The following is a 14,119-nucleotide window of genomic DNA, read 5'->3' on the forward strand; positions in this document are numbered from 1 at the left end:
AGTGAAGATAATAGAAAACAACTAAAAGGGTTAACTCGGTGGCAAAGCTTCTCACGAAGTTACATTTTAGATGGTCATTAAGGCCACTATGACCCCATGTTACAATTCCTGTGACAATTCTATAACCCACTCTATTTAAATAAATATGCTGGGTCGTAATACCTCCCATCTTTCCATCAAAAAAAAAAAAATCATGCACCGTCCACTCCATTGGAATTTAGGAATTACTCCCCTGACTTTGAGAATGATTAAGAGGAGTTTCGAATGTCTTAAAGTTCTTGATCTTAAAAGAGTTCTATTTAATTAAATTTGTATAGGGTGGAAACTGATTGTCCAAGAGAGTTCCATTTGACTTCTAATTGGGGTGTAAATAAACGCCAAGATGGTTTTCGCAAAGCAGTAACCCATCAGGAAACCATTTCCTAATATAAAGAATTCAAGTCCGCATCAACCCAGAGAGTTCGATTTTTTGGAGGAATATTTTAAGGGAAAGCTTTACTAGAAGCAAAGGAGTCCGATTGAAAAAAAACTACGTAGGAAGATTTAAGAGGTTGATTGATTTAAGATTTTTGTGACCAAGATTAATAAAATAAATATATGTAGGACTTCAGACCGGAAGTCAGAAGACTTTTGGATGGGTTCGAGACAAAGGTTAAGGCCCATCAGGCCTAGAAAATAAGCCCATTTGATTAACGGACTGGGCTTAGGCTTGAGGTTTAAGGCCTGGTCCAGTCCAATTCTTTTTAACCGTTTCCAGTGTAGTTCTCTATGTTTAGAGAAATTCTTGGTACACCGTGCAAGGTGTGGAATGTACGTACTACGTGGGGTGATTGGCTCATGCATAAGGCTAGACAGTGGCATGCAAAAAAAAAATTTTTTTTTGCCCGGCCCCATGCGTGAGCCAATCACTGCACGCAGCACGCGCGGTGCACAAAAAATTTCTCTTATGTTTATTGTATTTGTGGACTCAACTGATAACTATTGTTGATATATGAACTCAATGAGATAATATGACATATTGTAGGTTATTGATAATATGTAATTATTCATATCTGAGAATCTATAAATAGTTGCTCGTAGATATCTAAGTATCTCTAATCCATTGAAGGATAACATATCAAATATGGTGATCTTAGATCATCGAGGATCAAATTACCTTGGGATAAGAATCACCGATTATCAAAGATCACCTTGATGATCCCATTTGGATCATGAAATGCCACATAGGGTGATGTGAGAGGATACAATGAGATCACCGTATTTGTTTGTACTATAGAGGTCACAAATTACTCCCATTTCTCAAATCACCATCCAATCTGAAAGAATTCTAGGAAATCTCATATCCTAGATATGCATGCAGAAATTTAAAAACTAGTAGCGAAAAATTTCAGTCCCAAATTAAAACTCTTTTAATCTATCATGCATGTAATAGATCTAATCTATTAATGTCCTAGGATCTATCACATGCAAGATTGAGATACTGAAAATAAAAAATCAAACTTAGATTAGATGAATATCTTTTCATAGAGCGAGATTCCTACAGAGCCGCACACACGTCTACCGACCTCTATGGGTTTCCACACGAAGCCTTCGATCCAATCAGAAGCCTTTATCTTCACCGTGCTAGCTCCCTTGCAAAAGATGTCTCTTTGATGGCTGATTGAAGACCCTCTTCAACTTTCTAAGACCGTCTCAAAGAACAAGGACAAGAGGAGGAGAAAGAACACGAGGAAGCAAACCTAGAATAAGAGAGAACCCTTCTCTCTTCCCTTTCTTAAAACCAAATGCCCAAGGGGACTCACACCCAAAAGCCCATGCCCCACTTCTCTTTTTTCTGCATTAAAATAGATTTCTATTCTTTCTTACATGTCCATAATCCCCTCTTTAAATTGGCATCCAAGTAGTTGGTTAAGACTAGGTTTGAATGTCCAAAACTCAACAAACTAGGATTCCTACTTTGATTCAAAACCCAACCTGATTTAAATTCAAATTAAACTAGATTAAATCTTAATCAAAGGAGGGGAAATAGGGACGCGTGAAATGGTGTGGTGTGACTCTTTAGATGCACAAAATCCAAAGGAGGCATTCCCCTTTTCAGCATGAATATTGTTGGCACATGGAAAGAGAAACCCAGTCCAACTGGGATTTCTTTTAGGTGCTGTTTTAAATCTGTTTTAAATGTGTTTTAATTCTAACCAACTTAGGATTAGGTAGCACCCAAATCAAGCTAATTCCTAATCTAACTAGAAACTCAAATTAAATCTTAATCTAATTAGGAAATTAATTCAATCAAGTTCTAGTCAAACTAGCAATTGATCTCCTTATGTAATTGGGTTATCTCATAATCCAATTAATCTTGATCTAATCAAATCCAAACCAAATCAAATTGAATCTAATTCAATTAGATTTGATTTTTACTCTATAGCTCAATCAAATTGAGCCAAACAGTAATTCAATCGTCAATTGATCCTCCTATAATTTACTAATACTTAACTAATTAGTTAATTGCAACTTTTGCATTATCAATTGTATTGATAATTAATTTTTATTATAATTCATAATCATAATTTAATCATCTGATCGGATAAAGACCTCTTTTATATATGACTCCATAAATTCTATTTTATCAGTAGTGAGATATACTATGATCTTCATCATAATATCATTGAAACTCCTTTCGATGGGTTGGAATACTTCCAACTTTGTCTATCAAAGGTTATCGATCATCAAGATGATGTTCAATGAGTCTCACAATCTACCAGTAATACCTAGCAATATGTAATGATAATCCAACAGAATAAAATATGAAACCTTTAGGTGCAGTTACTGTTGGGTTTCAGGGTGGGCATGCACAGCGGAAACATAATGGATTTCAAAATTTTAATAAAGAAATCTTAAATATTAAACTCTTAAACCAGCATCTCTTTGATTATTAACAATCATATATAACATAAATTCAAGATTAAATTTAAGTTATAGAAGAATACCTGCAGTACTTTAATCCAAATTTTAGCATAACCTCCACCAAGTGCCCAAGTGTTCGCCCTCCAACGGTGATCCACATAGGACTATGATCAGGACACCAACTCTTTGAGAGGATTCTTCCTCCAAAATTTTTATTCTAAGAATTTTCTTGAACACCAGGACCTCAAGACCCTTTTTCTGTTCTCCTAGCCTTCCTATCCCTACCTTTCTTCTCTCCTTGTCTTCCTTAATTCTCTTCCTAGACTCTTGTCCTAAAATTGGACTTGTCCTTACTATTTTTGAACTTGTCCTAATAAGGGAAGGAAGAGACTAATTGGACAATAGGGAGAGGATGTTAGAAAGAAAGGAGGAATTGGAAATCTGAATGAATCCAATCCCCGGTGCACCCCCCTTTAAATACTTAGCGATGGGTTGCCTTCGAGAATTTTTCGTGCCCCTTCCATGTGCCATCTCGCATCCATCAAAAAATCTCACACCTCCTGATGAATTCTCATATCCATCTAAAAGTTTTTAACACATGGCAATCATCAAGAAAAAATCCAAAAGATGCTTCGCACAGAAGGACTCTTCAGAATATTTTTCTCGATAATTCTCTGAAGCATCGCGTAGCTTCCCATGGCATAATTTTTTTCTACCACCCATCAATATAATTTTGTCCATCCAATGGCCAAAAATCAAGGCACTAACATGAGAATGTCATGAAAAAAAATTTAGATTAAGAAGTAGCATGACAAATGGGTTAGAGTCCTTCACAAGTTGGACTCTTGGTCAGGCGCATGGATCAGGCTGACAAGATTTCCAACTTCAACGAATTTCCACGATTAAACCAGAAGGAATTTTAACTTAAAAATTTTTTTTATGCTCAAAATAAAATTAAGAATCATCCAAAAATTTATTTCATTATGAAACATAGGATAAGCTCGAGGATGAGGCATCCCATCTCATGGGATGCGAAAGCTGTTTCTGCACACAAAAACTGCACCCACGCACAAGAAAAATTCTTGACTCATGGAGACTTGGTTTCCTGGCTCCAAATTTTTGGTACATGCAGCCAAGGGCTGAACTAACTCAAACCCAAGATTGATTTGAATTAATTTGGCTTTAATTAGCCCAATCTGAAATCAATTTCAAACCCGATTCGAAACAAGGAGCTAGTTTTTTTGCAACATGTGCTAGCATGTCAATTTTGCAAATATGATCTAATCCAATTAGACCCCTGATCAATATCCTTTGTACGTGATCCATTGAATTCCACATCTAGCCAACAATAGGTCCGAGTTTAAGTCGATTTGATCTGATTAGAATTTAATCTAACTGATCTAGATCCAATCGAGCTAACCCGATTTCAACAATTAGAACTCTTTCTAATTGGTGATTGAATTAAACTCTTTAATTTGATCAAACTCATAAGACAAGATTGACATCTAAAAATGTATCATGTCTACTTGAAAGATATAAAATTTTTGATAAAAATATCAAAAATATCCTTCAGTGAAAAGTTACCATGCAATTTGATCCTGCGATCTTCCTGCACCCCGAATATGACTCTGGATATAGAATGATGTCAAATCTAATATCATACTCATATTTCTCTCAATCTTATATGATGATTCAATTAATAAAATATTAAAAACTTTTTCTAATTTTTCATTCTGCTTTGATCAAAGGCTTCTTGAATTATCAATCGATCAGAGCAAGTAGGATGCGATCTCCTCTTACCAGAAGTGATCGATTCCATATTGACCTACTCACAACCTCCATATACATTCTACCATATCTAAAACATCCCATACATAACTAAGTCATGAATGAGTATGAACCAAAAAATATGGATTCATGTATACAAGATTCTATGATAGTCTCAGGTCAAAGGATTACATGCACAACTTCCACTATAAAAAAAAATCTCTTAACAGGTAAGTAAATTTCATAAGATGTTTCTTAAGTCGGATCAATTCAGTGAACTCATTCTCTAATGAGCACCCACTTTCTTGTATTAGTGTCTCACACAAGTGGCTTATGAGATCTACCACCCTCTCCATCGAGCATATATGAAAAGTGCTAATCTATCCAGAACATTGATCCCCTACTCAATGCTCCTATGACTAGAAATATTCTAAATCAAGATTTTTAGAATTTTAGGTCTCATAGGTGTGATCCCATCATAACCCTAAACCCATTTTCTTGATTTATGGAGTTCATCATAATCATTACAAAAGTAAGATACAGCATATGATGAAAAATACTTTTTATTATTTAAAGAGTCACTATATAAGTCTGGAAGATTACAAGGAAACCCATCAAAATATAAATTTTGATTAGCTTGTAGAGCATATTCCTTTTAGTTATCATATAGTTCGATTCCTCTATCGTGAGTCCTGACAAGATGCAGGTCAAGGATAACTCGTCAAACCCGTTCATCTGCCATATGCCAGATTCAATCAACTCATATCCATATGAAACCTTATAAAAACTTCTTTTCATCATTCACCTACCATGATTATGAATTTTAGGACTCAGTCTCATGAACTGCATAGGACTTCTCCCTATCTATCAGGATTGACAGATCTATCTTGGTGCACACCCTATTCCTATAATGGATCTACTATAATCATCATACACCGTAAAATTTCGAATGCCTAGATAACCAAGTGATTGTACAGTCAAACTACAGCAACCTCACTATGAACAGTCGAGACACCATAGGTCAAAGAACTATCTACACAACTGCAACTATGAGTAACTCACCAATGAGTGGGTAGCCATCCTAGTGACTTCTCGTATTGGTCACACTCAGTATTCTTAATCTCTATCAAGCACATGCACTCTCATTTTAGTGTCTCCATACTGTAAACTCGAGATCCGTGCACCGATCTATCTGGATCAGTCACCATCTCCGTAACAATCCATTGATCATAAGTATTTAGAAATTAACCACTAATGACACGTGCCTCAAATTCTCAATTTTTGAGAATATGTATCATCATTTGTTAATTCTTTGAATGATTCATGGATATAATTTAAATACAACATGAATAAAAAATAATTTAAATTTTATTTATTTTAAAAATTTAATTATAAAAATTATATCTCTAGAATGTGTACATGTGTCAGTCAATCTGACTTCTAGAGCATACATCTAACAAACTCCCACTTGACCTAAAGCCAATTAGCCATGTATCTAAGCTCCATCTTCTCAAAGTGAGCTTCAGTCTTCTATTGGCTTAGTGGCTTGGTCAGCAGGTCAGTCACATTTTCTGTGGAGTCAACTCTCTGCATCTCGATGAACTTCTACTTGAGATATTCACAAATCAGATGAAATCATCGCTCGATGTGCTTGAACTTCTAGTGAGACCTCGATTTCGTAGCTAATGCTATGGCACCAGTATTGTCATAAAAGAGTAAAATGGCATCCAATGGCATTTCACCCAGCTCCACAACATACTTCTTAAACCAGTATCCTTCTTTAGTAGCCTCCGATGCGGTGATATACTTTGCCTCCATGATGGAATCTATAATGATCGATTGCTTGAAACTCTTCCAACTAACCGCCCACCATTACACAGGAACACAAAATCTAACATAGACTTTCTATCATTAATGTCAAACATGAAGTCTGAGTCTGTGTATCCCTATATCCATAAGTCTCCTCTTCTAAAGATCAAGAAGAGATCCATAGTCCTTCTCAAATACTTAAGGATATTTTTCACAGCAATCCAATGCTCCTCACCTAGATTTGACTGATATCTGTTTGTGACACTTACAGCAAAAGTAATATCAGGTTGAGTATATAGTATAGCGTATATGAGGCTCCCTATAGTAGAAGCATAAGAAATCTTGCTCATATGCTGAATCTCCTCAGGTGTGCTAAGGCATATCTTCTTGAAGAGATGAACTCCATGCTTGAAGGGTAACAGACCCCTTTTGGAGTTCTCCATACTGAACCGCTTTAGCACTTTCTCTATATGCAGTTACTGTGACAAATTTAGCATCCTCTTAGATCTATCTCTATAGACCTTTATTTCTAGCATATAGGATGCTTCTCCAAGATCTTTCATGAAGAACTCTTTAGACAACCTAACATTCAGAGAAGCCATTCTGAGAATGTCATTCTCAATTAGGAGGATGTCATCCACGTACAATACGAAGAATATGACAGTCCTCTCACTGACCTTCTTGAATACATATAGTTCCTCCTCATTCTTGATGAAATCAAATGCTTTGATTGCATCATTAAAACGAACATTCCAACTCTGAGATGCTTGTTTTAGTTTATAAATAGACCTTTACAGCTTACAAACCTTGTGATCTCCATCACTGGATATGAAATCTAAAAGCTACTCCATATAGATATCTTCCTCAAGATATTCATTCAAGAAGATAGTTTTCATATTCATCTGCCAAATCTCATAGTCATGAACCATTGCAACAGCAAGCAGTGTTCGAATGGACTTTAACATGGCAACTAGCGAGAAGGTCTCTTGATAGTCAATGCCTTCATGCTGACTATAATCTTTAGCCATAAGCCTAGCTTTAAAGGTCTCCACCTTTCCATCCAAATCGATCTTTTTCTTAAAGATTTATTTACACCTAATAGAAACTATACCTACTGATGGATCTACTAAAGTCTAAATCTAGTTGGGATGCATTGAGTCAATCTCTAACCTCATCGCATCTAACCATTTTTTGGACTCAATGTCTAACATCACCTCGTCATAGATTTTAGAATCATCAACATGATCCATATCACCCATGAGGAATATTTCCTTTACATCTTCTGTCAGCATACCAAGGTACCTTTCAGGAGGATATGAGATCCTTATGGATCTACGAGGTGGAATGAGTTTTTTAGGTTCTATGACTCGTTGCTCTTCAGAGACACTCTCTTCGAGCTAAATTTTTCTCCCACTACCTCCATCCTGGATAAATCTTTTTTTCAAGAATATAGTATGTCAGCTCACAATCACATTGTGACTTTCGAAAGATAAAAATTATATCCCAAAACCTCTTTTGAGTAACCTATAAAATGAGCTCTTATAGACCTAGTCTCTAACTTATCCACCTGTTGTTATTTGACATAGGCCGCACTTCCCCAAATTCTGAGGTGATCAAAATTTAGCTTGTTATCATGCCATATCTCATATGGTGTGGTAGGAACAGACACAAGGAAAATCTGATTAATTAAATAATTAGCTGTTAAAAAGGTATGTCCCTAAAAAAATAGAGGAAAGTCAGTAAAGCTCATCATGGATAGAACCATATTCAATAGGATCCGATTTCTCCATTCTAAAATTCTGTTGAGCTGAGGCATTCCAAGTGGAGTTATTAAGAGACTATGTCATTTTTTTTGAGATAATCAAGAACTTCACCACTCAGGTATTCTCATCCTCAATCTGATTAAACAACCTTAAGTGATTTTTCAATTTATTTCTCTACATCAGGTCTGAATTTTTTGAACCTTTCAAAAGCTTCAAATTTGTGTCTCATAAGGAATACGTACCCGTACCATAAAAAATTATCAGTAAAGGTGATGAAGTAGAGATAACCTCCTCTAGCCAGCACATCAAATGGGCTGCACACATGTGTGTGTACCAAAGCAAGTACCTCAATGGTCCTTTCCCCATATCCCACAAAGGGTAGCTTAGTCTTTTTTTTTTGAAGATAGGACTCACAGATTGAAAATAACTCATCTAAGAATGAGTCTAAAAGACCATTTTTTTCCAGTCTATTTATTCTTTCTTCTCTAATATGACATAGCTGAAGGTGCCACTGTTAGATGTGTGCCCTAGATGCCAGATTGGCTGACACATTCCTGTACAAATCTAAGGATAAATTTATAATTTTGACTATAAATCAATAAATGGGTTATTCTTCTATCACATTGTATATATTGTGTCTGTGATACATCCTTTGAGTTAGTAGGAATGTCAATTCATATTTTCAAGAGTTAAAAATTTAAGGTATGAATTTACATAACTAACTCATAAACAGCTCCTGACCATAGGATCATCATGAGGATGGTGATCAATCCAGAAGGTTGGTGTATGATCGCTTCCTTAGGATAGATGTGTCTTGAGTCTACGGTGTGGAAACACCAAAGTGAGAGTACAGGTATTCGTTGAGAATGAGAGTACTGAGTGTGACCATATCGAGCAGTCATAAGGAAGTCTACCTTCTCGTCGATGACCAGCTCGATACTGTAGTTGTGTGTCTAGTTCTTTGACCTGAGGTGCATCAACAGTTCACCTTGAGTGTGTTATAGTTTGACTACACCATAACTCGATCTCCTAGCCATTCAAAATCCTGAGGTGTATGTTGGCTGTAGCATATTCATTGTAGGAACTAGGTTGCACCAAGATGGGATCTATCAACCTCGGTAGATGAGAGGAGTAGTCCTATGATGATCGAAAGATCGAGTCCTTAAGCCCATGGCCATGGCAGAGTGAAATAATGAAAAAAAAATTTCCATTAGGGTTTTACATCGGACTCGGATCGATCGATTAATTCATATGACTGATGTTGGGTTTGACGAGTTCACCTTAACCCTAATTCAGTCGGGACTCATGATAGAGGAACTCAATCATACAGGTAGCTGCACCAAGAGATTCATCTTCAGTTCTGATGGGTTGCCACCATATACTGTTAGGTGTCACTGATAGATTTTGAGAGCAATTAGAATGATCTTGATGATCGATCATTCTAATTGTCTGAATCAAAAGAGTTCTGATCCATCGAAAGAAGTTTCGATGATGTCGATGATGAGATCATGACATGTCTCATTACCATACAGAATTGAACCTAACTGGGTCACACTAACAAGGGTTAGGATCTGGATGTCATCAATTGGGCTAGCCCAATTGATTTGGATTAGATCCAATTAGGTTCAAGGAAATCATGCTAGCACACGATTGAGCCTAACTTTCTCCTCGTGCAATCTTTTTCATCTTGACTGAGCCAAATATGATTTGACTCACCCAGAGAATCTTAAGAAAGTTTTTCTTAGTCTAAATGAAGCTTGTCCAGCTCAAAAAAGTCTTGTCTTAATTTATGAGATGAATTTAAGACAACACCTGTTAATTCATGTCGCTTACCATTTTCATTTTAGGACATCTGTCAAATATTGACATATAGGTCTTAAACTGAAGGCCACTTGGTAAGAGCTCATTGGAGGATTTTTGTGGAGTGTCCACATGCCAAAAAATACATTAAATTGGGTGCTATAATCAGATTATGGCGTGAGCCCAATTGGATTAAGTGGGCGCCCCAAATGGATAAGGATGGAGAGTCTTGATAAACATGGACTTGTTGGTGCCAACCTTCCTCGTGCTTATCCAAAGATAGCACCAACATAGGAGAGAGGGTGGGGGTTCTTATCTGATGTGATCAGATGACATCACTCCATCAATCAAAATTTTTTTATATTTATTAAATTTTTTGATTGATCGAATGATGTGGCACTGCGCAGCGCAGCAGGGTCTATATAAACCCTGTCTGCGCCTAGGGTTTAGTGATTCTGCTCCCAACCCAGCAAAAGCCAGCCAACCCTTCTCTTCTTCACATCCACCCTAGTGCTCCCTCTCCCCTCTTCATGCCCAAAAGGTTGGGCATCCATCTGGTAAAGGATCAAGGCGTGGTGATGCCTTGAACAGGAAGGCTGCAGGACTTCTTTGACAGGCTGCTACTCCAACTTCAGGAAGACTTTTGAAGATCTTCCTAATCAGATTTAATTCTAATTTTTGGAGCAGAGAATTGTGAGGAGAAGATAATCTAGATCCTACCTAAGTGGATACTGGTAGAGGCCAGACGATTGTGTGGCTAAATCAGAACCTCAGGCTTGCTGCGATTATCTATAGGGTAATCAGATGACCCTTGAGGTATTTCATGTTTCCTCATATTTTAAGATTTATTTTTGAATTAATATTAGATAATAAAATTAGATCTAGAGATTTAAATCTGAAATAAATATAGAATAATTTTTTTTAAAATTATTCTGCCCCAGATTTGATGAAATCTGGAAGATCCTACAAGGAAAAAGATGACTTTTCCTTCAACTAGTATCAGAGCCAGGTTCATGGCTCAATTTTAGATCTAATTTAGATCTGATTTTAATTTTAATTTATCTTATATTAAAAGATTTAGATATCATATCAGATATAATAAAATTTAAAATCAAAATATTTAAAATTAAATCTGAGAAGATCTAACATGCATGAGATGCATGACTAGACTAGGAATAGTTTGATCTATGAATAGTCTTGTAAGTTTATATTTTAATGAGATTAAAATATAATTTAAATCTAATTTATTTTCTATTTTTTTTATGTTATAAATATTATTATCAGATTAAAAAATAAAAAATAAAATTTTAATTATTACATAAGATTGATCTGTTGCATGCCTAGACTAGTTATAGAATTGTTCTAGTAACTGTCTAGAATAAATTTTATGTTGAATAGTTCAATTTAAATTTTATTTTTTAGATATTACATATGATGTATTAAATCTAAAAACATGTTAATTAGATCAATTTTTGATACATAAGATGTATGCAAAGCATGTATTAGTTAGATCTTAAATTATATATGTGATATGTAAATTTAGATCTAACTAGTTTTGTAGTTAAATTTATATTTTTGATTAAGGTGTTCCTCATGGCCGTCCGGTCATAAGAACAAAGTAAAGTTTAAAGGTCCTCTCCTCCCATTCAATGGGTGTTCTTATGACGTGTAGAGGTGTTGCGTGTTCATCCTTAATCAGAAATCAAAATTTATTTTTTTATAAAATCCTAGATCCTGAAATCTTAGGATTTATTTTACATATTTTATTTATGAACCCAAGACTTAATTAATGAATTAAGCTTATGGAATTAAATTAGATCTAAAATTGAGAATTTCAGATCTAAGTCATTTTTATAAAATTAGGTTCGGGCTTGGGTAGCTCAATTAGGTCTAGTGGTTGATCAAATTGAATCAACAATTAGTTAGGTGGGATCATGAAAGCTAATAATTGACCAGCCTAATAGGATTAAGTCTGGATCAAAGTCGAATCACATTTAGATGTGACTCGATCAAGTTAAGACCTAATTTGGCTCAGTGGTTAGAGCCTGAATTGTAGGCTAACCCAATTAGTTCTGGTTCGATAATTTGGTGTCTAAGGTAAGTTGGGCAGATGCGACCGACTGGTTTTTAATTGGGAGCTACTCGACTCGAATACGTTCTTGTCGAGTTAATGGCATATCCCTTCCATCGGTCTCACTCACTTGGCCATATGTGTCGATCCAGTTCTGATTAGAGGTGGCTAACAATTTGAGCTAACCCATGCCACTAGGTTAGTCATAATTGTTATGACTATGTCAAGCCAAGTGTTGCTCCTTGGATTGATTTTGATGAGTACAAAGTATTTGAAGGGGTACTAATGATTTTCACTTGAAAAAGATTTATTGCTTTTCAGGGATAAAATCATAATTTTACCAAATCCTGATTTGAAAGCATCAAGTGATAGAACAAAAGATTTGTGATCCATTGGTAAAAATTTTATTATTTTTGGACATGTATTTTGAAAGATATTCATGATTGAAAGATTTGAGTCGACCCCATGAGTCGACTCATGGCACAATAAGCTGATTGGCACGCAGAAATTTTAGGTGGCACAGTCTGTGAGTCGACCCATGAGTCGACCCCCCAGGCATGAGTCGACCCATGAGTCGACCCCTGCTATTTTTAGACCAAATTTACAGAACCTTGGTTTTCTGTTGGTTTTCTGTTGGTTTTCCACAGAGGTCGACCCATGAGTCGACCCATGAGCATGAGCCAACCCATGAGTCGACCCCTATGATGGAAAAATTTTGCAACGGCTAGTTTTTAACCCATTTTAAGTGTATTTAATGCTCATTTAATGTGGACTAACGACTCTATTTCAGCCCAAATTATTCTCCACCATTCCTTAAAGCTATAAAAGAGACAAAAAGGTGGGAATCATTAACAAGAATAAAGAAGAGAGATTTTTGAAAAGAGGATTTCAAGCAAACTTTTTAGCCCTAAGCAAGAGCTCACTCAAAGCATTCAAGAAGCCTTTAATTCAAGCTCACCAACTCCTCAAGTGCACATTCAAGTCTCCAACCACCTTGAGAAAATCGAAAAGAGTCTTCTTCTCTTTGAATAAAGTATATTTAAAGCCTCATTCGCTCATTAAAGGAGCTTTCTTTTGTATTTACTGTGCTATTGATTGTTATACTCTATTTGAGTTATTATTTTTGTTTTGGAAGGGTTCCAAAACAAGGGAAGGTTGATCCAAACCTTGAATCGGAGTGTATTGGGTTGGCTTGTATCTGAAAAATAAGTGGACTAGCTTGGGATAGCTAGAGTCGGAGGTTTCGATGAGTGTATTCAAGTTGAATACAAGTTAGTGGATTAGAATTCTCAAGTAGGAGCTTGGAGAGTGGATGTAGGTGCAAGGTTGGCACCGAACCATTATAAATCCTTTTTATTTGTGTTGTGCCTAATTGCTCTTCTTTAGAACTTCTTTAATCTCTTGCATTCTTGCTTTTAATCATTAGCCTTGAATTAACTATACTCTCCCTATTTATTTAGCTATTGTTAAACATTTTTCATAAGACATAAGTTAAGTTTAAAATTTTTAGAAATCCAATTCACCCCCCCTCTTAGGTTGCATAGCTGGGCAACAAGTAGTATCAGAGCTCGGTGCTCTAGCCCTACTTTGATCTAACCAATCAAAGAGCTAAAGATCTATGGCAACTCAAGTTGGCACTTCTCTAGCCGAGGGGCAGTCCACTAACCGACCTTCACTTTTCAATGGGTCTAACTATACCTATTGGAAAGCTCGGATGAAAATCTTCATTCAAGCACTCGACTATGATATGTGGAGTATCATAGTAAATGGCCCTCACACACCCACTAAAATTATTGATGGTGTGGAATCAGCCAAACCTGAAAAAGAGTGGGATGAGGTTGATAAGAAAATGGCCCAACTAAATGCTAAAGCTATGAATGTCTTGTATTGTGCTCTTGATGCAAATGAATTTAATCGCATTTCAACTTGCTTGTCTGCTAAAAAAATATAGGATAGATTAGAAGTAACCCATGAAGAAACTAATCAAGTAAAAGAGTCCAAAATT

This window comes from Elaeis guineensis, chromosome 3 (assembly GCF_000442705.2).
Source record: "Elaeis guineensis isolate ETL-2024a chromosome 3, EG11, whole genome shotgun sequence".
NCBI classification, from domain to species: Eukaryota; Viridiplantae; Streptophyta; class Magnoliopsida; order Arecales; family Arecaceae; genus Elaeis; species Elaeis guineensis.